A 27,861-nucleotide genomic window follows, 5' to 3' on the forward strand; every position below is an offset into this window, starting at 1 on the left:
CATGTACGCACGATGCGCTTCGCGCACCGTGCGCACATGGAGGACATATGATGCACTTCGTTTTGAAAGGTAATATTTTAATTTTTCGCACCTGTTATAAGCCATGCACAAATGGAGCCCTTCGAGCACCATTTGCACAAGGGGTGGGGAGAGTGTGGATAATTTTTTTTTTTTATATTTTTTTACCGTACGCGTACGGTAAGCGTAATCGGCGAAATTAGCGAAAAAATAAAAATTCGGTTTTTGGCCTTGGGGGATCTTTTGGGACTCCCTCAACATGGCTAGGTGTTTTGGAGCTGTCCAAACAGCCCCTTTACATGTTTTTGTGCTTTGTATTTTAATCATCACTCTCAGTGCGAGAGAGAAAATGGCGGCCGCCGCTTCCTGGTTTCGGCCGATTCGAATGTTTACTAAGATCTAAGAGCCAATCAGAATCGCGCTCGCGCACGCCACCGTACGCGTACGGTAAGCGTACCGTAAGCGCACCGTAAGCTGGCTCAGATATATATATTGATTTAAAGGCTATTTTCTCAGAATCTACTGAACAGATTTACACCAAACCTACAAAAGGCACTTCCTTGACCTGAGGACTACCTCTCTGCCAAATTTCTAGTAATTCTGTTCAGCCGTTCGGGCTGTAGCTGTGTCTAAAGGTCCTATGGAAAAATGCCAGGGAAAAACGCGTTTTGGGACCCCCCTTTTATCTCAGCCCCCGCTTGACAAATCCCCCCGAGACTTTCAGGGTAGGAGCGGAGCGTAGCGCCCCACCTATTTTGAAAAATTCGCAAGGATTCGTCGACCGGCGCCAAAGTTATTCAAAATAGAATGTTGCGGATTTCCTATGGAAACGTGGTCCTAACTATAACTACCTACTGGCGACCGCCAGTAGGTAATATATATATATATATATATATATATATATATATATATATATATATATATATATATATATATATATATATATATATACCCCCTTTCTCCACCACTCTGCAAATCCGTCTCCTGGCAGACTACGGGATGGGGGATGAAGTCCACTTTACTCCTGAGAGACTTTGGGGGCCAAGAAGCCCTCCTGGCACCTCCTGTAAGTCCTACGCAGAGGAAATCCTGAACACTGGTCGGAGGCCCAGCACCCTTTTTCTACCACTCTGCAAATGTGACTACTAGTTAAAGAAGCATGTTTCTGATGGATACATCTGCCAGTGGATTCCTCACCTTGTGAATATCCCCTGCGCTAGCAACATTCGGAAACTTTTGCAGCTCTCCACGCCGACGAGGACGACATCACAGAAGCACATCTACGCACGTGGCTCTGCTGAAGTCACTGGATCCATAAGAGGACCTCGTGAGCGAGATTACGTCAGTTCCCTCTTTTCCGCGCCATCGACGCTAATGGTTTTCTGGGACTCTCCGTAGCTTTGCTGGTTACTTTGTGTTTCTGCTGGTGTTTCAGCTTTCTTCTTGCTTCTTTTTCATGATCTCGATGAAGAAGTCAGGATTCAAGCCCTGTAGAGAGTGTGGTAAACACATGTCCATTACGGATCCACACTGACGCTCCCTCTAAGGATGTGGCTCCTTACCACATGGTCATAAGGAAAGCAGCAGAGCTTTTGGACTTACAGCTCCCAACTGCTGAATGTAAACCCAACATCCTTACTGAGGTTCTTCATTCTCCCTCCACCGTGGTAGAGCCTTTACTTCCATTTAATGATGCCATCACTGAGCCAGTCATGGAGGTTTGGCGTAAGCCCTTTTCGGCTCCGGCAGTATCTAAGTCTGTTGCTAGGAGGTACAGGGCGGCTCCAGGAGATCTGGACTCTCTTACACCCCATCCTTCTCCTGAAAGTCTGGTGGTTCAGGCTGCCTGTTCAAAGAAGTCTTCTGGGGCTTTTCCACAGGTTCGTAGTGATAGGGAGTCAAAAAAGCTCGACCAATCGGCCAAGAAGGTGTTCTCCTTGGCGAGTATGACCTTAAAGTCCACAAATGCCACCTGTCTCTTGGGCCGTTATATCCATGCTCTCATGGATTCTGCTAAACAGCTGGCTCCTAAGTTGTCTGAGGAGGACAGGCAGAATTTTAATGAAGTCCTGTCGGACATTCAGGCGGCTGCACGACAGGTTATCCAGAGAGGTTTGGACACTGCGGACTCTGTTGCCAGGATCATGGGCACCTCGGTCACCACAAGGAGGAGTGCTTGGCTTAAATCGCCAGAGTTCTCTCCTGATATGCAGGCAACACTTCTGGACTTGCCTTTTGATGGTTCTGGGCTGTTCGGGAAGAAAGCGGATGCGGCCTTGGAAAGGTTCAAGGACATCAAAGCCACGGCCAAGTCTCTGGGCCTACAGGCACAGCCTAGAGGTTCCTCTTATAGGAGGTACAGAGGGTTTGGGAGGTCGTCCTTTCGGACCTTCAGGCAGCCTCAGCAGCAGCAACAGCAAAATACCCTGTATAAGAACTACAGGGGCAGGAACAGAGGTTGTGCTCGAGGTCGTCAGCACTCCTCCTCCTCCTCCTCTTCTTCCCTACCTCCTACCACTGCAAAGCAGCCCTAGATCCAACATTCTGGATCAAGTTGGTCCTGTGGGGGGTCGGCTTACCCATTTTCTACAAGATTGGGAATTGATCATTACAGACCTTTGGGTTCTAGATCTTGTAGAAAATGGGTATGCTCTTCCCTTTCGAGAATTCCCTCCGAATTACCCTCCTTGCCAAGGTGCTTGCTCGGAGGACCACCTTTTTCTCCTGCAGGAGGAAGTCCTTACATTACTAAAAAAAGGTGCGATAGAGGTGGTTCCAGAGCAGGAAAGGGGTCAGGGATGCTACTCCCGGTATTTCCTGATTCCGAAGAAGGATGGCAGACTACGTCCAATCCTGGACCTTAGGATCATGAAAATTTTTCTGAAGCAGGAGAAGTTCAAGATGCACACCCTTGCACAGGTTCTTCAAACACTGCAACAGGAGGATTGGATGGTGTTGATCGACGTGCAGGATGCGTATTTTCACATCCCCATACTGAAGTCGCACAGGAAGTATCTCCGTTTTACGGTAGGGTCGCAACATTATCAGTTTGCAGTCCTCCCATTTGGTCTTACTACTGCACCTCGAGTCTTCACCAAGGTGATGGCAGTGGTGGCAGCCCATCTCAGAAGGTCGGGGATTCCAGTTTTCCCCTATCTGGACGACTGGCTGATCAAAGCGGAGTCGCCAGAGAAGGTGCTTCATCATCTGCATGTTACAACTTAGCTGTTGTACAAATTGGATTTCTCGATAAACATGCCCAAATCTCACCTGGTGCCCTCTCAGCGCAACCTGTTCATAAGGGCGGTACTGGACACTACTGTGTGTGGAGCATTCCCACCTCCTCAATGGATTCTCGACATACAGGAAATGACTCCTTTGTTTTACAATGGAGCGGTCGTTGCAGTCCTGAAGGTCCTTCTTCTGCTTGGTCTGTTTGCTTCCTGCATTCTGTTGGTCAACCATGCATGCTGGCACATGAGGGCGCTCCAGTGGTGCCTCCGCAGGCAGTGTTATCAGCACAACAGAGATCTAAGGGAGTCTGTGAGGATCTCCAGAGAAACTGCAGTGGATCTGTCTTGGTGGAGCGTGGAGGGCAATCTGTCTCAAGGAAAGCCCTTCCATCTACCTCCATCGGTGGCCACAGTGATAACGGATGCATCCACTTTAGGGTGGGGTGCGCATCTGGGGGATCTGGAGATCAAAGGTCTTTGGTCTCCAGAGGAAAGGTTGCTTCACATCAACCTTTTGGAGTTGCGGGCGATACGTTTGCCACTCAAGACCTTCCTCCCTTCCCTTCACGGTCAGTCGGTTCAAGTCCTGACGGACAACACTACCACAATGTGGTATGTCAATAAGCAGGGAGGAGTGGGGTCACATTGTCCCTGCAAAGAGGCTCTGCTTCTCTGGTCCTGGGTTCAGGATCATCAGATTTGTCTAATGGCAAATCATATGGCCGGAGTTCTGAACGTGCGTGCAGACAGTCTCAGTCGGCAGTTCTCTGCCGACCACGAGTGGAGGCTCCATCCGGAGGTAGTTCATCACGTCTTTCGGACGTGGGGAACTCCTCGGGTGGACCTGTTTGCCACTCACAAGAACGCTCACTGCCTGTCATTCTGCAGTCTCCAGTATCCGATGCAGGGAGCTTTGGGGAACGCGTTTCAGTTGAGATGGGATTCACATCTCCTTTACTCGTTTCCTCCTATACCCTTGATTCCTCGGGTTATGAGGAAGATTCGCCAAGACCGGGCCCAAGTCATATTGATCGCCCCGGATTGGCCAAGAAGGGTGTGGTACACAGATCTTCCCCACCTCTCCCCGTGCCCTCCGCTCAGTCTCCCTCTCAGGGCAGACCTCCTCTCACAGTCGGAGGGGCAGGTCTTACACCCCCACCTCCAGCGCTTACACCTTCATGCCTGGAGATTGAACGGTGCAACCTGAATTCTTTTTCTCTCCTGCCTGATGTGGTAGACGTAATTTTGTCTGCCAGGCGTCATTCCACAAAGTCTATCTATTCCTATAGGTGGTCTAAATTTGTCCTTTGGTGCGGAGAGAAGTCTATTGACCCTTTGAGGGCTCGTTTATCCAACATCCTTCATTTTTCTCTCTCTCTTGCTCAGCATGGTTTTGCTGTAGCTACTGTGAAGGGTTATTTATCAGCTTTGTCGGCATTCCTTTGTTTTCCGGATCAGCCGTCCTTGTTTAAATCACCCATTGTATTACGGTTCATTAAGGGCCTGACCAACAAATTTCAGCCCACTCCATTTTTTGTGCCTCAATGGGACTTAAATCTTGTCTTAACTTACTTGATGGGTTCTCCCTTTGAGCCCTTGCACAAGTATCCCTTAAGGCTATTGTCTTTCAAAACAGTTTTTCTCATTGCCATTACCTCGGCTTGGAGGGTAAGTGAGCTTCAAGCTTTGAGTTCGAAACCCCTGTTCTTGACCATTCATGCTGAAAGAATGGTACTCAGGACCAGGGCTGCTTTTATGCCTAAGGTGGTAACTCCTTCCCATCTGAGGCAGTCCATTACCCTTCCTACCTTCTATTCTCCCCCTCACCCTTCCAAGGAGGAGGAGCGGTGAGCTTTTACCTCAATAGGACTAAAGACTTTCGAGTGGATGACCAGCTCTTCGTGGGTTTTGGTGGCTGCAGTAAAGGCAGAGCGGTGCACAAGCGCACCCTTTCCAGATGGATTATCTTGTGCATCAAGATATGTTACTCTTTGGCCGGTAAGGAACCTCCAGAGGGTATAAGGGTTCATTCTACCAGGAAAAAGTCTTCTACATCTGCCTTATCTAGAGGTGTTCCTGTGGAGGACATTTGTAGGGCGGCAACTTGGGCCTCCCTCCACACTTTTGCGAAGCATTACTGCTTGGATTCCGAGGTGAGGAGGGACGGTCACTTTGCTCATTCCGTCCTTCAGGACTTTTTGGTATAGAAGGGTGGATACCCTCCTCCGGGAGTGGGACTGCTGTGGGAATCTTTTCACAAGGTGAGGAATCCACTGGCAGATGTATTTATAAGAAGAACAAGTTACTTACCTTCAGGAACGCTTTTTCTGGTGGATACAGTATCTGCCTGTGGATTCCTCACTGACCCACCCACCTCCCCGTTGTCCACCCTTGTATACCTACAATAGTGATGATGTGACAAGATTTGTCTATTGCTGTCAAAGGAAGTGTGTTATTTCTTTTGCTTTCCTTCATTGACTTCACACTGTGTGTGTTAGTTTGTATATTATGTACTGTGTATACTGTATATATTTTGTTGTCGGTCCGTCCGTGTGCCTCGAAGGCATGGAAAAAAGGGCGGAATTGACGTCATCACGCCAACGAGGTCCTCTTATGGATCCAGTGACGTCAGCGGAGCCGCGTGCGAAGCCGTGCTTCTGTGAATTCATCCTAGTCGGCATGGAGAGCTACAAAAGTTTCCAAATGTTGATGGCACAGGGGATATTCACAAGGTGAGGAATCCACAGGCAGATACTGTATTCACCAGAAAAAGCGTCACCGAAGGTAAGTAACTTGTTCTTCTGCACCTCTGACTTAGAGGTAGTTTTAATCCCCCTGCCCTTTTCTGTACTAGTGTTTCAGCAAACAAGTGATGGACGGAATGCTGACAATGCAAACATTCTTCCCCAGTCAAAAGATCTGGGTTAAATCCATTGTTCTTTTACCCACTACGCCACCCGTTTGGACCCAGCCATGTTCAAATCAGTCTTGACCCTGTGCCCCATGGGAACAGTCCAGACCGAACTGCCAGGCCAGGTCCTTCCTGAACCGGAAACAAGCATCCTGGGACCGGTTTCAGGGTACGTCACCCTTCTTCAGCCAGGCTAGCTTGATTCCAGTGGCACAGTGAGCAATGGACCCACATCTGGGCATACCCATCCCAGTTAGCGCAAAAAGTGTAGCAGCAAACAAGTGATGGATGGAATGCTGACAGTGCAATCATTCTCCCCCAGTCAAAAGATCTGGGTTAAATCCATTGTTCTTTTGCCCACTACGCCACCCCAGTTTGGACCCAGTCACATGCAAATCAGTCTTGATCCTGTGCCCCATAGGAACAGTCCAGACCAAACTGCCAGGCCAGGTCCTTCCTGAACCGGAAACAAGCATCCTGGGACCTTTTTCAGGGTATGTCACCCTTCTTCAGCCAGGCTAGCTTGATTCCAATGGCACAGTGAGCAAGGGACGCAGGTCTGGGCATACCCATCCCACTTAGGGCGAAAAGTGTTACAGCAAACACGTGATGGACGGAATGCTGACAATGCAAACCTTCTCTCCCAGTCAAAAGATCTGGGTTAAATCCATTGTTCTTTGTGCCCACTATGCCACCCCAATTTGGACCCAGCCATATGAAAATCAGTCTTGACCCTGTGCCCCAGGGGAACAGCCCAGACCGAACTGCCAGGCCAGGTCCTTCGCTGGACCGGAAACAAGCATCCTGGAACTGGTTTCAGGGTATGTCATCCTTCTACAGCCAGGCTAGCTTGTTTCCAATGGCACAGTGAGCAAGGGACCCACGTCTGGGCATACCCATCCCACTTAGGGTGAAAAGTGTTACAGCAAACACGTGATGGACGGAATGCTGACAATGCAAACATTCTCTCCCAGTCAAAAGATCTGGGTTAAATCCATCGCTCTTTTTGCCCACTATGCTACCCCAATTTGGACCCAGCCATATGCAAATCAGTCTTGACCCTGTGCCCCATGAGAACAGTTCAGACCGAACTGCCAGGCCAAGTCCTTCGCTGGACCGGAAACAAGCATCCTGGAACCGGTTTCAGGGTATGTCACCCTTCTTCAGCCAGGCTAGCTTGATTCCAGTGGCACAGTGAGCAAGGAACCCACGTCTGGGCATACTCATCCCACTTAGGGCACAAAGTGTTACAGCAAACAAGTGATGGACGGAATGCCTACAATGCAAACATTCTCCCCCAGTCAAAAGATCTGGGTTAAATCCATCGGTCTTTTGCCCACTACGCCACCCCAGTTTGGACCCAGCCATATGCAAATCAGTCTTGACCCTGTACCCCATCGGAACAGTACAGACAGAACTGCCGGGACAGGTCCTCCCTGGACCGGAAACAAGCATCCTGGGACCGGTTTCAGGGTCAGTTATAGTTAGGATCTAGTTAACATAGGAAAGTGTTTTTTGTTTTTCGAATAACTTTGGCGCCGGTTGACGAATCTTTGCAAAAAACTTTAAACTATTGATCAGCTCCAATCAGCTCCTGTCGTAAAAGTTTCAGGGTGATTCGTCAAGTGGGGGCCGAGAAGAAAGGTGGGTCCCAAAAAGCGTTTTCCGAATGTTATTTTCCATTGGAAACTTTAGACAAAGCTACAGCCCGAACTGCTGAACGGAATTACACCAAATTTGGCAAAAAAGTAGGTCTTGGTTCAGAAAGAGTCCTTATTGTTAAATGGTGTAAATCCGTTCAGCAGCTATTGAAATATTAAAGAAAACAAAAAAGAACTTTATATATCTGGGCGGAGCCTAACCACACATCTCAATGTGAGATCTGATTGGCTGTCAGCCCTTAATCCAAGAAGTGTTGGCAGCCATCTAGGGACCAATATACATGATAGCACGTCATTAAAAAGCATTGCAGTGAATGGAAGGTTTTGAGGGTCACCAAAAGGAGAACGTATAAAGGGTGATAAAACTTTAGTTACTTTATAAATCATTTGTTGATGGTACCATACTAATTTTAGGAATTGTGGTGTGTTCTAAGGTGATTTTACCCTGTGAAAAACCCTTCTGCTGGAATATCATGAATCATGTTTGAGAGAAAACTATTTTCTCATCCTTTTTCCACAGAGGTTTGGTAGGTGATCTAGAAGCTAAAATGAGAGCATATTTTCTGTAAATTCACATTATCTTTCTCAGTCATGTGAGAATGAAGTCTGACATTCTCAGTAAAACATGTGCATTTAACAAGAGCAGAGACTGTCAGTTGATTCCTTTGTGTTCTACTGCAGCTTTCCAGAGTGTTCTAAACAACAACTAGAGCGCTAACAGTCTTACTTATGACAAAAGTATTGCACACCTGATGCCATCATGATTGGAATATAGTGGTAACTCTTAAAACATTTAATTTAAAAAGGAACAACATGAGGGGGTTCATTTTGTAAGGGTGGGCAACAATTTTTGCTCCTTTCGCGGAAATTGCGAGATTGCAACATTTTCGCGTTCCGCACGGAACGCGAAAATGTCGAAACTATTGCGATCCGCGGTAGAACAGAAATATGCAGGGCAGGGTTCATTCTGGCATGATGCTCCTGTCATTAAACCTCAACAGGAAGCACTTACAGATATAAATAAAGCAGGTGCCCGAGTTGAAGGTCAAATTCAGTAACGCATTAATCAGCACAAAAGATTCGTGAGCACGGTGGAGGCTAGGCAGGTGTGCTTTTTCCCCATATCTACTGTCAACAATTTGCTGTAATCCTTGATGGAGGTCTGTGCATCCATGAGTTTCTCGAGCGCAATCCCCGTGTAGTTCCTGACACCAGGAGGTTCTGTCTCCTCATCTGCTGCTCTGGTCGGTCTCTGACCCTTTATAAACAAGAGGCATGTGAACTGCATAGAAGCCCTGCCGTTTGGCCCCATCCCACACACCAGCGGTGTGCAACGTCTTTGCCCACTATGATCACTCGAGGGACCCCGACGCCCATCGGCGCGGTGGCAAAAGTTACAGACACACATGGTCGCTGGAAACAACTCTTCTGTCCCTTTACACAGCTGTAGTGTAGGAAAAGCACTATACATTTACCCACCGAGGTAGCACTTACTGATTAGCCATTAAAAAGTACTCCAGTTGAGTAGAGGTATTGCACAAAATGGTGGTATCTTCTTGGATAAATATGCAGGACAGGATTCCTTCTGGCACGATGCTCCTGTCACAAAAATTAGACCTCAACAGGAAGCACTTACAGATATAAATAAAGCAGGTGCCCGAATTGAACATCAAATTCAGTAACGCATTAATCAGCTCAAAATCTCCTTGAGCACGCGAAATTTCGCGTGTTCGCGGGGATTTTTTGCCGTTTCGCGATATTTTGCGAAAGGCAATTTCGCAAATTCCGCCCACCCTTTAGAAATAGAAATTATGATTAGTGATGCAGAAAGAAAAATGAGGGCACATTTTGAGTGACATCTCAAATCCTCTTCTATTTCATAAAAAAATTCTGACATGCAGACTGAAACATGCACTTTGAATACCAGCAGCAGACTTCCCTGGTGACCAGTAGCTTTACTACAGTGATCTAATCAGCAACTAGAGTGCTAACATTCAAAATGTGTGGCAAATGTATGACAATCTGAATGCCTTCTTGATGGAATCAAGGTAAAAAACTGAAAGCATTTCCTACTGAGGAGACTGCAGTAAATGAGGAAATTAGGAAACTTCATAACAAATAAATCTCCCAAGATGGCCACCAGAGACAAAAGAGCCCAAATGTAGCACAAATATCACCCAGATGTAGCCCACGTGTAGCCCAATGACAGAAGTGTTCAAAACACTTTTTATATTTTGTGTTTTTGCAGTTTTATATAGTGCAGACTGGTCAGGTTTTGGAGTGCTTTACATGAGCATTGGTTACATCACAAAAGGACACATTCATTTTCGTTGTAGATATGGGGAGAATAAGTGATTTGATCAGAATCACAGAATGTCGAGCTGAAGCAGAAACTCCAACCTGGTTCCCCAGTTGCAAAGTCTGCCACTCTGGAAGTAACACCAAATCCTCTCCCCTAAGTGCAACATTTAATCAAGTGGTCAACTGGATAAAAAAACATAAAGATAACAAATAATTTAAAAGTGCTTTGTTGCTTTTTGAAAACTCAGAAAATATGTCCTCATTTTAGTTTTTTAGAGCACTAACCATAATTTCGATGCAAATAAGACCCTCTCATCTATGCAATTTCTAAAGGAAATGCTCTAGGTATTACAGTTTTGATTACATCAAGATGACGTCAGGCGTGCCACACTTTTGTAATAAATATAAAATGTTAGCAATCTAGTTGTTCATTAGGATACTGTTGAGAGGCAGAGCCAAGGGGCACAGACTCAGAAAATTAAAGGCAGGTAGGAGGGTGCAGAGGCAACAATTTGACCACACTGGGCAGGCAGGATGGGCAGTGGCAGCACAGCAGACTATGGAGGGCAGTGGAAAGGGGGGCAGGGGCAACAAACCAACAATACAAGACAGGCAAGAGAGGCTCTGGCAATATAATAGACCATTGTGGGCAGAAGGAAGAGGTAGTGGTACTACAACCATACATGCTAACAGACCCGATTCAGCCAGGAAACGCCCAATGTTTTTAAGCCCAAATGGGCTTTATTTGATCTGTCTCCTGTCTACAACCTCCTCTTCTTCAATGTAAGTCAAAGGGGAACATCAATACCCCAGTTTTCTTTCAAAATCTCCCTCATACCAAGTTCAAAATGTTAGCAAGTATGGTACATTGGATCATGGCAGGCAGGAGGAATTGGGGATAGGGACATGGACTCGGATAACAGAGGACAGGAGGGACATGGAGAGGTGCACCAACCTGACTATACAGGGCATGCATCAGGGTTTGCAGCAGCACAATACACCACACAGGGCATGCGTGAAGGGAGTGCAGCACAGCAATCCCCAGAAAGTAATAGGGAGGGGACAGGACCATGCACATGGACAACAGAGAACAGATGGGAAAGAGGCAATGGCAGCTAGCTGACCATAATGGACAGACAGGAGAGAAAGCTGCAGCATAACGGACCATAAAGGGCAGGAGGGAGGGATCAGGGGCCTTACAATGGAACAGGCAAGCCAGGAGGGAGGGAATAGGGATCTGCACATGGGAAACTGAGGACAGGGGGCAAGGGGGTAGGACAGGAGCAGCAAGCTGACCATGGAGGTCAGGCAGGATGGGTACTAGAAGCAAGACACACCATGGACAGCAACAGTGAGACTATGATGGCATACACACAGATCATGGAGGGAAGGTGGGAGGGGGTCAGGGACAGCTAGCTGGCCACACTGGGAAGGTGGGAGGGGCCGTGGAAGCACAGAAGACCATGCACTGCAAGCGGGAGGGTTAGTGGCAGCACAATGGCCATGATGGGCAAGAAGGAGGGGGCAGGGGCATTCACAATGGACCATGGAGGATAGAAGGGAGGGGTAGGAGCTGGACACTGACAAGAGAGTTCAGGGGAAGGGGCCTTACAACAGACCACACGGGGCAGGCAGGAGGAGCAGTTACAACAAACAGACCTGGGAGGGCAGAAGAGTGTGGCAGTAAAATGGACCATGGAGGACACGAGGAAGGGGATAGGGGCATGAAACATGGACAGGCAGGGTGGAGGTGGCAGGGACAGGTTACAGTCATCTGACAATGCTAGGCAGGTGGGAAGGGGAGAGGCAGCTCAACAGAACACTCAGAGTAGATAGGGGGGGCAGGTCCATGGAACATGGTGGGCAAAAAGGATGGAGCAGGGGCATGCATACAGACATCAGAGGGCAGGGGGAAGGAGAGTAGGGTCAGCAAGCTAAGCACAGAGGCTAAGCAGGAGGTCAATGACGGGGCATAGAATTGGGCAATGGAGGGCAGGAGGAGTGGACTGGGACATCATGCTAAATGGAGGGCAGTGGCAGCACATCAGACAATGCATAGCCGGAGGGAGGAGGGTAATGCATGGATTCAGACCACAGAGGATAGGGAGGAGGTGAATGGGGCAGCAAGCTAACTGTTCAGAGAAGGCGGGAAGGCCAGTGGCAGAATAACAGCCGCACAGGGCTGTAATAAGGGAGCAAGGACATGGACTTGGACAATGGATGGCTAGGAGAAGGGGAGGCAGGAGCAGCAAGCTTGGGTGGGGGCAGCACAATGCCAGGCCAGGCCCTGCTTCCAACCCCCTACCATCCATTGTGATATGCATCTTACTTAACGTTAAAAAAAACTAAACATTTGCTGAAAAAAGTAAAGATTACAGGGAGGTTATAGTTAGACTCAGATTTCACTCGTACACAACCAGTGAAATTCAGCAGTTATAGTTACCTGAGCTAACTATAACCTACACCCCCCTAATGTAATCCTAATGACCTCAGACATTACATCATTCATGACATGGTCAGTTACATCACTCATGACATCTCAAATGAGCTGTGAATGGAATGGAACTATAATCGCTAGAACATTATTTAGAGATAGTGTGTGTATATTAACACCATAGGTTTTTAGGAGCGTTATAGTTAGGAATTATCATTTAAAAAACCTTTGAAATTCTCTGAAAAAACAGAGGTTTCAGGGACGTTATAGTTAGAAATTAGCATTAAAAACCTCAGAAATTCACAGAAAAAAACATAGTTTTCAGGGACGTTATAGTTAGTTGGACATTTCACTCGTACAAAACCAGAGAAATTCAGCCGTTATAGTAAGTTGTGCTAACTCTAACTCACGCCCCTGCAATGCACTGCTGATGACGTCACATATTACATCACTGATGACATGGTCAATGACATCACTGATGACATCACTGATGACATCTCAAATGACATTACTGATGATATCATCCACGTTATCATCTGATGCACCTCCTCACACCCTAATATAACCTTTGATACACCTCCTCTAAAATACAGACTACCATTCTCGATACCATAGGCACACCAATACCAGTTAATACATACCCACTCACTGATTCATAGGTCTACACACATATCCACTCACCAATACAGTCACTCATACACGCAGTCACTCATCAATATAGCCACTGAAATATGCATGCATTTATCTGTACAGATACTCACATACCGCCACTCACCCATAGTTACTCACACACCTAGTCAGTCTCGCAAAAAATCAATCACACTCCCATTTACTCCCCTATACAGTTATACACACAACTCTTCACTTATTCATACAGATACTAACACATGCTTACTCTCTTATACAATCACTGACCCAAGCACACACTCATCCATACAGCCACTCTCATAATCACTAACTCTCACATATAGTCATTTATATAGTCCAACACCCACATATATTGCCTTTCACATATGTAGTTACTCACACATGTACCACTGAGATATCCATTCACTCACCAACACAACCAAACAAACACTCCCCCACTCATACAGCCCTTCACAGATACGCTCCTGAAGCCGTACACCCAGTGAATCACCCACTCACATATCTATGTACAGAGTCACACCCCCCACCCACACAGACACTCAGGCACCCATACAGATACTCAGACAACCAATCAATAACCCATATAGACACTCATGTAGCGACTCACCAACCCATTCCGACGCTTACACACGAACTGACATACTGAAACAGACATTCACACAGTTTAGCCACTAACCCATGCATTCAGTAAGACACGTTTAATTACTCACTTATACAGTATACGATGGATATTATAGCAGGCTTTACTGTGAGTATCCTTCATATGGCAAGGCACTCCTGTTTTGTTATAAAACCAGGGTGTTATAATATCCAGCTGCAAGCGAGGGGTAAGGCACAGTGACTATGACTGTCTTTAGAATTGTGAAGGTGGTGGGTGTGTTGCAACATTTCATCTGAACATCAGATTTGACTGTTAAATGGTGCATTGAGGCCCGTACATCAACAGATAACATCAGAAATGTTAACGCCCCACTGCCGGCCTCCTGGGAGTTGCAGTCTTCCCATTGGCCATGGATTCACCAACCAGCATACAGGATTGTTTAAATAACTCCCACTGTTTTTCTCTATTCATGGCTTTCCCGCACTGAAGATGGCAAGATGCCTGAAATGCGTCTGCAGACACTTTTAAGCCCTTTGATATACCCCGTGAGTGCACCAACCTGCGTGTGTTATATTAATAAGCGGGTTCCACCCCACTCTCCGGATGCACCCGCTAAGAGTTCGATGGCCCCTGGTGGAAATCTGTTGCTGGGATTCATTTTTGGGCTGCCTGAACTGCCGCCAATGGATTCTGTTGACCCTCTGAGGTCATGGTTTATGCAAAACCAGGGTGCCTTGCCATATGAAGGATACCCGCAGTAAAGCCTGTTTAGTCACTAACCCATGCATTCAGTAAGACACGTTTAATTACTCACTTATACAGTATACAATGGATATTATAACAGGCTTTACTGTGAGTATCCTTCATATGGCAAGGCACTCCTGTTTTGTTATAAAACCAGGGTGTTATAATATCCAGCTGCAAGCGAGGGGTAAGGCACAGTGACTATGACTGTCTTTAGAATTGTGAAGGTGGTGGGTGTGTTACAACATTGTATCTGAACATCAGATGTGACTGTTAAATGGCGCATTGACGCCCGTACATCAACGGATAACATCAAAAATGTTAACCCCCCACTGCCGGCCTCTTGGGAGTTGCAGTCCTCCCATTGTCCATGGATTCACCAACCAGCGTTCAGGATTGTTTAAATAACTCTCACTGTGTTTCTCTATTCATGGCTTTCCCGCACTGAAAATGGCAAGATGCCTGAAACGCGTCTGCAGGCACTTTTAATCGCTTTGATATACCCTGTGAGTGCACCGAACTGCTGTGTATGTTATATTAATAAGGTGGTTCTACCCCCACTCTCTGCATGCACTCGCTAAGAGTTCGACGGCCCCTGGTGGAAAACTGTTGCTGGGATATATATTACCTACTGGCGGTCACCAGTAGGTAGTTATAGTTAGAACCTAGTTTCCTTAGGAAAAGCATTTTTTGATTTGCTAATAACTTTGGCGTCATTTGACGAATCTTTTTGAAATTCTCCCCAGAAAAGTCTATCCAGGTCAGCTCCTATCCTAAAAGTTTGGGGGTGATTCCTGAAGCAGGGGCTGAGAAAAAAGGGGGTTCCAAAACGCGTTTTCCCCATGTTAATTTCCATAGGAAATTTTGCGACGAGTTACAGCCTGAACTGCTGACGGAATTACCCCAAATTTGGCAGAAAGGTAGAGCTTGGTTCAGAAAGTGACCTTTTTTAAATGGTGTAAATCTGTTCAGTAGTTTTTGAGAAATTAAAAAATGTAAGAGTCAAAAAATCAATTTCCCATAGGAAACTTTGTGCAAGGCTACAACTGAAACTACTGAACGGAATTACCCCAAATTTGGCACAAAATTAGTGTGTGGGTTAGAAAGTGACCTTTTTTAATGGTGTAAATCTGTTAAGTAGTCGCTGAGAAATAAGAAAAATAAAAGTTTTGATATCTGGGCAGAGCCTAAGTGCCGTACACAAGCTTCACTGTGATTGGCTGCGAACACTCCAAACTAGGAAGTGTAGGCAGCCATCTTGTTTGTCGGAAGAAGCGAGTCACCAGAAAACAGAGAAACAAAGGTAGGAAACAAGAGAAGGAGGCAGGGTAGAAACACCCTGACCTCCTACGCCTGCTCAGGGGGTCCCAGAAAAACACCCTGGCCCCCAAAACTTTTTTTTTTTAAAAAGAAAGAAATCGGTGCAATTCGCGCTGGGGTCGCGGGTTCCTTCGTTAATGAGACAACGGAGTGGGCTAGGTCTCGGGGGAATTTTTTAGAAAAAAGATAGCGGGGGCTCGCTGGGGCTGCGGGGGTCCACTGGGGTCTGCGCAGTCCCAGGGCTCGCTGAGGTCCCTGCAGTCCCGGGGCTTTACTCATGTTGGGAGGGGTGTTGCGCAGCTCCTCTCCTGGAGCCCTCCATGTGCTTATAACTTTTCGCGGGTTCCTGCATTTTATTTTCATGAGAATACTGTTTATAAGTCACACTACATAATCATTGAAAAGCCATTTTGTGATTCAGTCTGTCAGCTGGCATCTGTCTGAGTTCTTTCTGTGAGAGATACCCCTTTCACACTGCCTCTCCCCACATCAGCAGGTAACGCACCCTCTGCCCACATTACCAACATACCCTCAACAACCTTCTTTTGCCCGGAAGTGTCCCTGTGCAGTTGGACGAACAAGAATCTTAGTCATGTATAGATTTACATATAAAACATTTTATTTAAACAAAACAACAACAAATAAAACTATGTACAGCCGTGGCGTGACATCGCTGGTCCATTTGTGATTCACAGCCTGCAAGACAAAAAGAAAGATAAGATGGTGCGTCATGCATCCAGCAAAGGAGATAGATAGAGAGAGAGAGAGAGAGAGAGAGAGAGAGAGAGAAAGAGTGAGAGAGAGAGGGAGAGGAAGAGAGAAAGAGTGAGAGAGAGGAAGATGGAGAAAGAGAGAAAGAATGAGATACGAGGAAGAGAAAAAGAGAGAATCAGTGTGAGAGTGAGGAAGAGAGAGAGAAAGTGTGAGAGAGGAAGAGAGAAAGAGTGAGAGAGAGGAAGCCAGCCAAAGAGAGAAAGAGTCAGACAGAGAGGAAGACAACGAGAGAATCAGTGTGATAGACAGGAAGAGAGAGAGGTAACGAGAGAAACAGTGTGAGAGAGAGGAAGAGAGAGAGATAAAGAGTGAGAGAGAGGAGGAGAGAAAGAAAGAATGAGACAGAGAAAAGGAGAAATGTGTGTGAGAGAGAAAGGAACAGATGGAGAGGGAGTGTTGAGACTGGAAAAACCTTTGCAGCTCACCTTTGTGCCACTGGTGTGTCTCCAACCACATGACGGGAGATAGTGCAGACCTCAAGTTTAGTGATCTGAAAGATAAAGAGAGAAAGAGTGAGAGAGAGAGAAAGAGTAAGATACAAGGAAGAGAGAAAGAGAAACAGTGTGAGAGAGAGGAAGACAGAGAGAGAAAGAGGTAGAGAGAGGAAGAGAGAAAGAGAGAGCTACAAGGAAGAGAGAAACAGTGTGAGAGAGAAGAAGACAGGGAAAGAGAGAGAAAGAGTGAGATACGAGGAGGAGAGAAAGAGAGAATCAGTGTGAGAGAGGAAGAGACAGAAAGAGTGAGAGAGATGAAGAGAGAGAGAGAGGGCGACAGGAAGAGAGAAAGAGTGAGAGAGAGGAAGCCAGCCAAAGTGAGAAAGAGTGAGACAGAGAGGAAGACAATGAGAGAATCAGTGTGAGAGACAGGAAGAGAGAGAGATAAAGAGAGAAACAGTGTGAGAGAGAGGAAGAGAGAGAGCTAAAGAGTGAGATAGAGCAGGAGAGAAAGAAAGAATGAAACAGAGAAAATGAGAAAGTGTGAGAGATAGAAAAGAATAGATGGAGAGGGAGTGTTGAGACTTGAAAGATCTTTGCAGCTCACCTTTGTGCCACCAGTGTGTCTCCAAACACATGCCGGGAGATAGTGCAGACCTCAGGTTTAGTGATCTGAAAGATAAAGAGAGAAAGAGTGAGAGAGAGAAAGAGTAAGATACAAGGAAGAGAGAAGGAGAAACAGTTTGAGAGAGAGGAAGACAGAGAGAGAAAGAGTGAGAGAGAGGGAGAACGAGAGAGCTATAAGGAAGAGAGAAACAGTGTGAGAGAGAGGAAGACAGGGAAAGAGAGAAAAAGAGTGAGATACGAGGAAAGAGAAAGAGAAAATGAGTGTGAGAGAGGAAGAGAGGGAAAGAGTGAGAGAGAGGGAGAGAGAGAGAAAGAGAGAGAGAGAGAGTAAGAGAGAGAGGGAAAGAGTGAGAGAGAGGAAGCCAGCCAAAGAGAGAAATAGTGAGACAGAGAGGAAGACAACAAGAGAAACAGTGTGAGAGACAGAAAGAGAGAGATAAAGAGAGAAACAGTGTGAGAGAGAGGAAGAGAGAGAGATAAAAAGTGAGAGAGAGGAGGAGAGAAAGAAAGAATGAGACAGAGAAAAAGAGAAAGTGTGAGAGAGAGAAAGGAACAGATGGAGAGAGAGTGTTGAGACTGGAAAAATCTTTGCAGCTTACGTTTGTGCCACCTGTGTGTCTCCAACTATGTGACGGGAGATAGTACAGACCTCACGTTTAGTGATCTGAAAGATAAAGAGATAAATAGTGAGTGAGAGAAAGAATAAGATGCAAGAAAGAGAGAAAGAGAAACAGTGTGAGAGAGAGGAAGACAGAGAGAGAAAGAGTGAGAGAGAGGAAGAGAGAAAGAGTGAGCTACAAGGAAGAGAGAAACAGCGTCAGTGAGTGGAAGACAGGGAAAGAGAGAAAGAGTGAGATACGAGGAAGATAGAATCAGTGTGAGAGAGGAAGAGAGAGAAAGTGTGAGTGAGAGAAAAAGAGAAAGTGTGTGTGAGAGAGAGAGCGAGAGAGCGAGAGAGTGGGAGAGAGAAAGGAAGAGATGGCGAGGGAGTGTTAAGGCTGGAGAAAATCTTTGCAGCTCACCTTTGTGCCACTGGTGTGTCTCCAACCATGTGCCGGGAGATAGTGCAGCCCTCAAGTTTAGTGATCTGAAAGATAGTATAGAATTAGTAATTGCAGAGTCCATACAACTGCACACGCATAATTCTATTTTTCGGTAATGCGCAATAAGGGTTGTGCACCTCATACACTCCCACTTCTTGGAGGTGTCTGTGCGCTCTTGTGCACACAGACTGCTGCACACTATCCACTCCCACCGCCCAGAGGTGACTGCCCGCTGCTGCAGAAAGAAGTCTCTCTGCTCACCTTCCGCCACCGGCGTGTGTGTAAGAGGGTCCACCACGTGCCGAAGCAACCTCCTCAGCTGGTCACTGCCATTCAGGACTCAGGACATAGTTCCACATGTGGGATCGGCTCGTGTTGAACAGGGTTAGTGGCACCACGTGTCGCGCCTTGTGTTGTACAGGGTTAGTGGCCCCACGTGTCGCCGGCCTTGAATATTGAAATATGTCTGACTGATCAAAGGGAGTCTGGTGCTGTGGTTGCTGCTAGGCCTGGGCGTTAATTCCGTTCCGCTCACGGAATTTGCAGAATTTGGGTAATTTCGCATTCCACGGAAAATGTGGAATTGCGCAAAATTCTGCATTCCGCGGCTTCGCTGAATTATTTGCTTGTTCTTGTTCTCAAAATGCATGTACGCAAGATATTTCCCCCTGAGCACGCAAACAGCGTTCGCGAACAGGAAAAAAGCATTGCGAACAAGCAATTCTGTGTGTTTGCGGAATTTCTGCGAGCTCGTGGAGATTTTTTACTGTTTCGCGGAGCTTTGCGAAGCGCGACTATGCAAATTCCTCCCACCCCTAGTTGCTGCCACGGACTTGGGGTCACTGCCATTCAGGACTCAGGACACAGTTGCACATGTGGTATCGGCTTGTGTTGAACAGGGTTAGTGGCACCACGTGTCGCCGGCTTGTGTTGAACAGGGTTAGTGGCACCACGTGTCCAAAATTCAAATTTCGAGCTCTGCTGCCCGCAGTGTAGACTGCTATTGAGTGTTCGTTTGCACTTGAAGATGAATTTGGTCATTGTACTAAAGCTATAACTGATATAAAAAAAGTTCTTGACGCAAGGATGCTAAAAGGATATTATGTAGGGTTTAGGAGTGTGATAGTTATTTGCCTACTGGACTCTGTAATTAATGAATCAAGACTTAATTTTAATTGTGAGCCCTGATGACCACAGTGTAGGCCAGAGGTAGCAGTCAGCAAGGGCCCATAGCCACGTGGCATTGAGTTGAGGTGCACAGTTAGTGGCACCAGAAGCATTGAGAGAGTATGAGACTGTGATGATGCTTGGTGTGGATGGGGTGCACTGGAGCAATGTGTCTTGTTTACTGGACTGCGTCATCTGCAATCGCAACTCTATCTGAATTGTGAGCGCTGCTGACTGCAGTGTAGGTCAGAGGTAGTGGTGAGCAAGGGCCCACAGTTGCGTGCATAGGTTGGTGACCCCACCGGCCTGCGTAGTTCAGTTTCAGTGGCACCACGTGTCGCCGGCCTTCCATATGCAAATACGCCTCACTATTCGAAGAGAGTCTGGTGCTGTGGTCACTGCCACGAAGTTGGGGTCACTGCCATTCAGGACTCAGGACACAGTTCCACATGTGAGATCGGCTTGTGTTGAATAGGTTTAGTGGCTAGGATGATCTAGGCACCCCCCTCGAATATGATTTCTGTAGGTCTGGGAACAGGGGGGAAAAACAACAAAATATGAACTACAACAGTAGAATTCCCTCTAGATCTAATTTGCTTTGAATTCTGGCTTGATATTGCTCAGAGAATGGGCATAATGAACATTGAGTTACACAAAAAGTGATTTCTCATTTATTTCATTTTTTTCTTTTTATCTTGTATATTTATTATACTTTACATTTTGTACATAGCAAGAAATCGTCTCAAATACAAAAATATATGGCTTCTCAGTTAAAACAAATTCATATCCATATCCACAATTTGGAAATCACATGTAATGAGATTGTAACAAATTAATTCAGCACACCCCCTACACACAATCACACCTCTCTGAACTACCAATCATATCTCTTGCACTCACTACATTCATATTCTGAGCTGCTTGATCAGTAGGTTTATGACATGTGTTGGTCTTCAGATGTGGCTCTGGGCTGGGCTCCCTTTTATACTGTATGTAGTTGTTTAATATTTAAAAAACAAGAAGACATTATATAGTTTAAATAACAAATAAAAAAAATTACAAAAACTATTTTTAGGATATTAAAGTTACAAAATATCACATTTTGTTTTCAAAATTACTGAGAAAAACATAGGTTTTATGAACATTATAATTAGAAATAAGTATTTAAATAACCTTTGAAATTCACAAAAAAACATAGGTCTCAGGAACATTAAAGTTAGGAATTAGTATTTAAAAAAACATTCAAATTTACTGAAAAAACGATTGCCACATTTCCCAACATTGAGCTATTATATGGCTGAGGGACCATGCCGTTTTTGGAGGGTTCACTGTCCTGTTCTGCACTGCCTTGGTGGTAGTAGGGAGAGGGGTGGCACGGGGGGAGGTCCTGAGGGTTGTGGCAGTGGGTGTTGTGTCCTTCTTGGGTGTCGGAAAAAATTACAGGATAAATTAACATTATAATTACAAGTTAGCATTAAAAAAACATTGAAATTCACTGAAAAAAACATAGGTTTCAGGCACGTTATAGATAGAAATGAGCATTTAAAAAACCTTTGAAATTCACTGAAAAAACCATAGGTTTCAGGCACGTTATAGTGAGAAATTAGCATTTAAAAAACCTTTGAAATTCACTGAAAAAACCATCGGTTTCAGGCATGTTTTAGTTAGAAATTAGCATTTAAAAAACCTTAGAAATTCACTGAAAAAACCATAGGTTTCAGGCATGTTATAGTTAGAAATTAGCATTTAAAAAACCTTAGAAATTCACTGAAAAAACCATAGGTTTTAGACATGTTATAGTTAGTTGGACATTTCACTCATACAAAACCATAGAAATACCCGTTATAGTTAGTTCAGCTAACTGTAACTCGCGCCCCCGCAATGCACTGCTGATGACGTCACATATTACATCATTAATGACATGGTTAGTGACATCATTGATGACATCACTGATGACATCTCAAATGACATCACTGATGACATCATCCACGTGAAAATCTGATGCACCTCCTCACACTCTAATATAACCTTTGGTACATCCACTCTAAAATATAGAGTATCATTTTCAAAACCATCGACACACCAATACCAGTTATTTCATACGCGCTCACTGATTCCTAGGTCTAGACACACATCCACTCATTCACCCATACAGTCCCTCATACATGCAGTCACTCATGAATACAACACTATCATATGCACTCATACACCTATACAGACACTCACACAGCGTCACTCATTCATGGAGTTACTCACACACCTAGTCAGTCATGCAAAGAATCAATCACACTTCCATTTACTGGCATATAGGGTTATACACAACACAGATCACTTATTCAAACAGAAACAAACACATAATTACTCTCTTATACAATCTAAGCCTGGGCAAAGCACTACGCTACGCTCGCGTAGTTTGCGAAGTTCGCGCTACTTCGCACTACGCGAACTGCACGTAGCACAGTGCGAACACGCGTAGCGTAGTGTTGCGTAGTGCTGCGGCCATTTTTTGCTTGCTCGCGGTCCTCAACGTCAAGTTAGCGACCGCGAGCAAGCAAAATGACATCCCGGCGAGACTTTTTCCTTGTTCGCGATCAGCAACATCAAGTTGGCGATCGCGAGCATGGAAAATAAACCTCCCGGCGAGATTCCCAACGCGAGGAGGTCAGGTTTCTCATTGCGAGTGGTCGCGTATGCTCGCGACCGCTCGCGATGAGAAACTACCAGTTCGCGTTGAGAAAGCTGCCGCTCGAGTAAAAATCTACTCGAGCAGCAGAAAACTACAGCTCGCACTGTGCAAGATGCCATTTTCAATGATTGCACAGTGCCGGTTGCTTGTCCGCACTGTGCAATCATTGAAAACGACATCTGGCACAGTGCGAACAAGGTACTACGCAGTTCGCGAAGTGCTACGCATAGCTCGCGTAGTGCGAACTGCACTTTGCGTAGCTTCGCGAATTGCTACTTCGCGAACTACGCCCACGGTTAATACAATCACTGATACAAGTAAACACTCATCTATACAGTCACTCTCACAATCACTGACTCTCACATATAGTCATTTATATACACCAATTCTCACATACACTGCCTTTTACATATGTAGTTACTTGGACATGTACCACTGAGACATTCATTCATTCAGTAACAAAGCCATACACACACTGACCCACCCATACAGCTGTTTCTACCTGCACTATTGAACACATACAGCCAGTGAATCAATCACTCAAACATGTATGCACAGAGTCACACACCTCTCACGCACCCACACACACACAATACTCTGGCAACCAATCAATAACCCATATAGACACTCATGTAGCTACTAACCAACCCATGGAGTAGCTTATAAAACAGCAAACAGACTGATACAGGCATTCACACAGTTTATTCACTAACCCATGCATTCAATAAGACACATGTAATAACTCACTTAAACAGTCAGTTACTAAATCCTCCATCCAGACACTTATACACCCACTCATTCTTCACTACACCTTGGCATATATATAAAACATATTTAAACTCTACAGAAACACAGTCACTGGATGATGTCATCAGTGATGTCATTTGAGATGTCTTCAGGGATGTCATCAGTGATGTCACTGACCATGTCATGAATGATGTAATATGTGATGTCATCAGCAGTGCATTGTGGGGGCGCGAGTTATAGTTAGCTGAACTAACTGTAACAGGGGGATTTCTAAGGTTTTATACGAGTGAAATGTCCAACTAACCATAACATGTCTGAAACTATAACATTTCTGAAAACTATATTTCTTTCAGTGAATTTCTAAGGTTTTTCAAATGCTAATTTCTAACTATAACATGCCTGAAACCTATGGTTTTTCAGTGAATATATATATATATATATCTATATATATATCTATATATATATCTATATATATATATATATATATATATATATATATATATATATATATATATATATATTACCTACTGGCAGTCGCCAGTAGGTAGTTATAGTTAGGACCTATTTTCCATAGGAAATCCACAACTTTCTATTTGGAATAACTTTGGCGCCGATTGACGCATCTTCGTGCAATTTTCCAAACTTTGGGCTAGCTCCGGTCCGCTCCTATCCTGAAAAGTTCACTGTGTTTCGTCAAGCGGGGCCGAGAAAAAAGGGGGGTCCCAAAACGCATTTTCCCCATGCATTTTCCCATAGGACCTGTTGACGCAGCTACAGCCCGAACTGCTGAACGGAATTACACCAAATTTGGCAAAGAGGTAGTCCTCAGTTCAGACTCGTGCCTTTTGCTTAAATGGTGTAAATCCGTTCAGTAGTTCCTGAGAAAATTAGAGTTAAAAAGATAGATATATCTGGGCGGAGCCTAACCACACATCGTGAGATCTGATTGGCTGTCAGTACTTCATCCAATAAGTGTTGGCAGCCATCTTGGGACCAATATACATGATAGCACCTCATTAAAAAGCATTGCAGTTAATAGAAGGTTTTAAGACTTTAGTTACATCATAAATCATTTGTTGATGGTACCATACTCATATTAGGAATTGTGGTGTGTTCTAAGGTGATTTTACCATGTGAAAAAGCCTTCTGCTGTGATATCATGAATCATGCTTGAGAGAAAACTATTTTCTCATGCTTTTCCCACAGAGGTTTGGAAGGTGATCTATAAGCTAAACTGAGAGCATATTTTCTGTAAATTCACATTATCTTTCTCAGTCATGTGAGAATGAAGTCTGACATTCTCAGTAAAACATGTACATCCAACAAGGGCAGAGACTGTCAGTTGATTCCTTTGTGTTCTACTGCAGCTTCCCAGAGTGTTCTAAAGGACAACTAGAGCGCTAACAGTCCTACTTATGACAAACGTATTGCACACTTGAAGCCATCTTGATTGGAATAAAGTGGTAACTCTTAAAACATTTAATTTAAAAAGGAACAAAATGAGGGGGTTCATTTTGCCATAGAAAGTGTGAATCTGAAAGAAACACGTTAGTTAGATTCCTCACCTTAGAATATCCCCAGGCGTCAGACTGGATCCGGAAGATTTTTTGTCAGCAATACCCCTTGCGCGTCGCTAGGCGTCGTCTGCGGCTCCGCGTCCGTCGTCGGCGTCGTGCGCCGGAATGACGTCGTCGGTGTACTTAGACGCCGCCCTCGCGCGCTGACGTCAGTTCTTCTTTTTTCCGCGCCAGTAAGCGCAGATCTGGGAGAGCTACCCCTTTAGTCATTTTTTGACTAACTTTTTCGATCCTTTTTGATCTTGTCTCGACTCCGGTGCCGGTAGGATGCCTGGTTTTAAAGCCTGTGCTGACTGTAGCCGCTTGATGTCGGTTACGGACCATCACCGCCGGTGCCTTTACTGCTTGGGCCTCGACCACGACGCGGAGTCGTATTCGGACTGCAAGGCCCTGACCTCGAAGGCTAGACGGGAGCGGTCCTGTAAGCTTCTCGAGATTCGCCACTCGGTCATCATCGGTCGTCGGGATCCAAGTCTTCGGGTAAGTCGAAGCACTCCAAGAAGTCCAAGAGGCGACACCGCTCTTCGGACTCCCCTCGCCGGTCGGGTGACTCGGCCGAGGGTCAGGGTGGTTCCACCCCCGCGGCTCCGGCGGAGCTGCAGGCGCCGCGCAAGTCCACATACCCACCGGTCCCTGGGACTGACGCGACGCCGGTGGAAGTCAGTGCCTTCCTCTCGGCCATGAGGAGCCTGGCTCCGCCGTCGATGCCCGCTGGCGCGCCTTCGGGCCCCGCGGACCCGACTGGGCTACCTTGCCTGCCGGCGGCTCCGGCCCCGGTGCCGTCGACGGCTCCGGCCTCAACGCCGCAAGCGCCCGAGGGACCCGTTCCCGAGTCCCCGCCGACACCGGTCGACCTCGTCACGCCTCCTCCGCCGGCGTCGACACCGGTACCACCTCTGACGCCGGCTCCGCTCGACGTCGAGCCCCAGTTCAGCCCCGCTCCCGGCGCCGATACGGCGTCGATGGACGCCGTGTTCGGCGCCGCTGGAGACACATTTTGTCTATCGCCCGGCTCCGCTCCTTCCTCCTGTATACCAGGAATCGGATGATGGGGACCACTGGGAGGGATCCGAGGATCCTATGGCCGCTCAGGCTCAAATGTCACAGGACTGGGCAGATGAACTGGGGGAGGCCAGTGGCCTGGATACCTCTCCGGACACTGGATTCATCTCTCCTCCGACTGTGGCTTCGGAGGAGGGTGCTGCTTTCTCTGTGGTGCTGCACAAGGCGGCCGCAGCCCTTGGGCTCGAGCTGCCTGCCGTGGCTGTGAGGACTAACGTCCTCACTGAGGTGCTTCAGTCTGCAGCAAGCTCCACTGAGCCTCTGCTGCAATTCAATGAGGCCCTCATTGACGTTCTGCAGGTCACCTGGTCCAAGCCCTCCACAGTTCCTCCTGTGGACAGGAACGTCGCCAGGCGCCACCGCCCTGCTCCGGGCGACCCCAGTTTTCTGTCCCAACACCCTACCCCCGAGAGCCTGGTTATCCAGGCCTCTACCTCCCAATCCTCCATCCCGACCGCCCCGCCGGACCGGGATTCCAAGAGACTGGAACAGTTTGGCAAGAAGCTGTTCTCCTCCCTTAGTTTGGGCCTGCGGTCTTTGAACACCGCCTGTCTCTTGGACCGTTATTCCCATTTGAATCTTCTCCACGAGGAAGTTTCGGCCCTCTTGGCCAAGGGGGCCGTCGAGCGCGTTCCGAGCCCAGAAGTAGGTTGTAGTTGTTATTCCCACTACTTTCTGGTTCCCAAGAAGGGCAAAGGGGGCCTACGCCCTATCTTGGACCTCCGGAACGTCAATGCCTTCCTCCGGAAGGAGAGGTTCAAGATGTTAACTTTGGCTCAGGTTCTAGCTGCCCTCGACCCTGGAGACTGGATGGTAGCGTTGGACTTGCTGGACGCATATTTCCACATCCCCGTCCTGCCGGCCCACCGGCGTTACCTGCGGTTCACGGTGGGTCAAGAGCACTTTCAGTTTACCGTGCTCCCCTTCGGCCTCACCAGTGCCCCTCGGGTGTTCACGAAAGTGATGGCGGTGGTCGCAGCTCATCTGCGCAGATCAGGGGTTCCAGTCTTCCCCTATCTCGACGACTGGTTGTTGAAGGCGGGCTCGCCCCAGGCAGTCGTCTCCCACCTCCAGACTACGGCGGATCTCCTGCATTTGCTGGGATTTTCCATCAACGTGCCGAAGTCACACCTGAGTCCCTCTCAGAAGCTCCTCTTCATCGGAGCGGTTCTCGATTCGGCGCAGTTCCGGGTCTATCCACCGGAACAGCGGGTCCGGGATATTCAGGCCCTGATTCCCATCTTTCGGCCTCTATCCTGGGTTTCGGTCAGGCTAGTGTTGCGGCTTCTGGGGCTGATGGCCTCCTGCATCCTATTAGTGCATCACGCCAGACGGCGCATGCGGGCTCTGCAGTGGGACCTGAAGTTTCAGTGGGCCCAGCATCACGGCAACCTGTCCGACCATGTCTTGATCTCGGAGGGCACTGCACAGCAGTTGCAGTGGTGGCTCATGGACCGCGATTGGGTCATGGGCAGAAGCCTCTCCCTTCCCCAACCGGAGCATGTCGTAGTGACGGATGCATCCCTCCTGGGATGGGGTGGCCATATGGGAGAGGCGGAGATCAGAGGCCTCTGGTCTCCGGCGGAGTCTCATCTCCACATCAACCTGTTGGAGTTGAGAGCGATCCGGCTTGCACTGAAAGCCTTCCTTCCCTCTGTCAGGGGAAGTGTCGTGCAGGTGTTCACGGACAACACCACCGCCATGTGGTATTGCAACAAACAGGGCGGGGTGGGGTCGTGGAACCTTTGTCAGGAGGCTCTGCGCCTCTGGACGTGGCTGGAACACCAGGGCGTCACCCTAGTGGTTCAACATCTGGCGGGCTCTCTGAACGCCAGAGCAGACGAACTCAGCTGCCGGTGCATGATGGATCACG

Source organism: Triturus cristatus, chromosome 8 (genome assembly GCF_964204655.1).
Source record: "Triturus cristatus chromosome 8, aTriCri1.1, whole genome shotgun sequence".
NCBI lineage: Eukaryota > Metazoa > Chordata > Amphibia > Caudata > Salamandridae > Triturus > Triturus cristatus.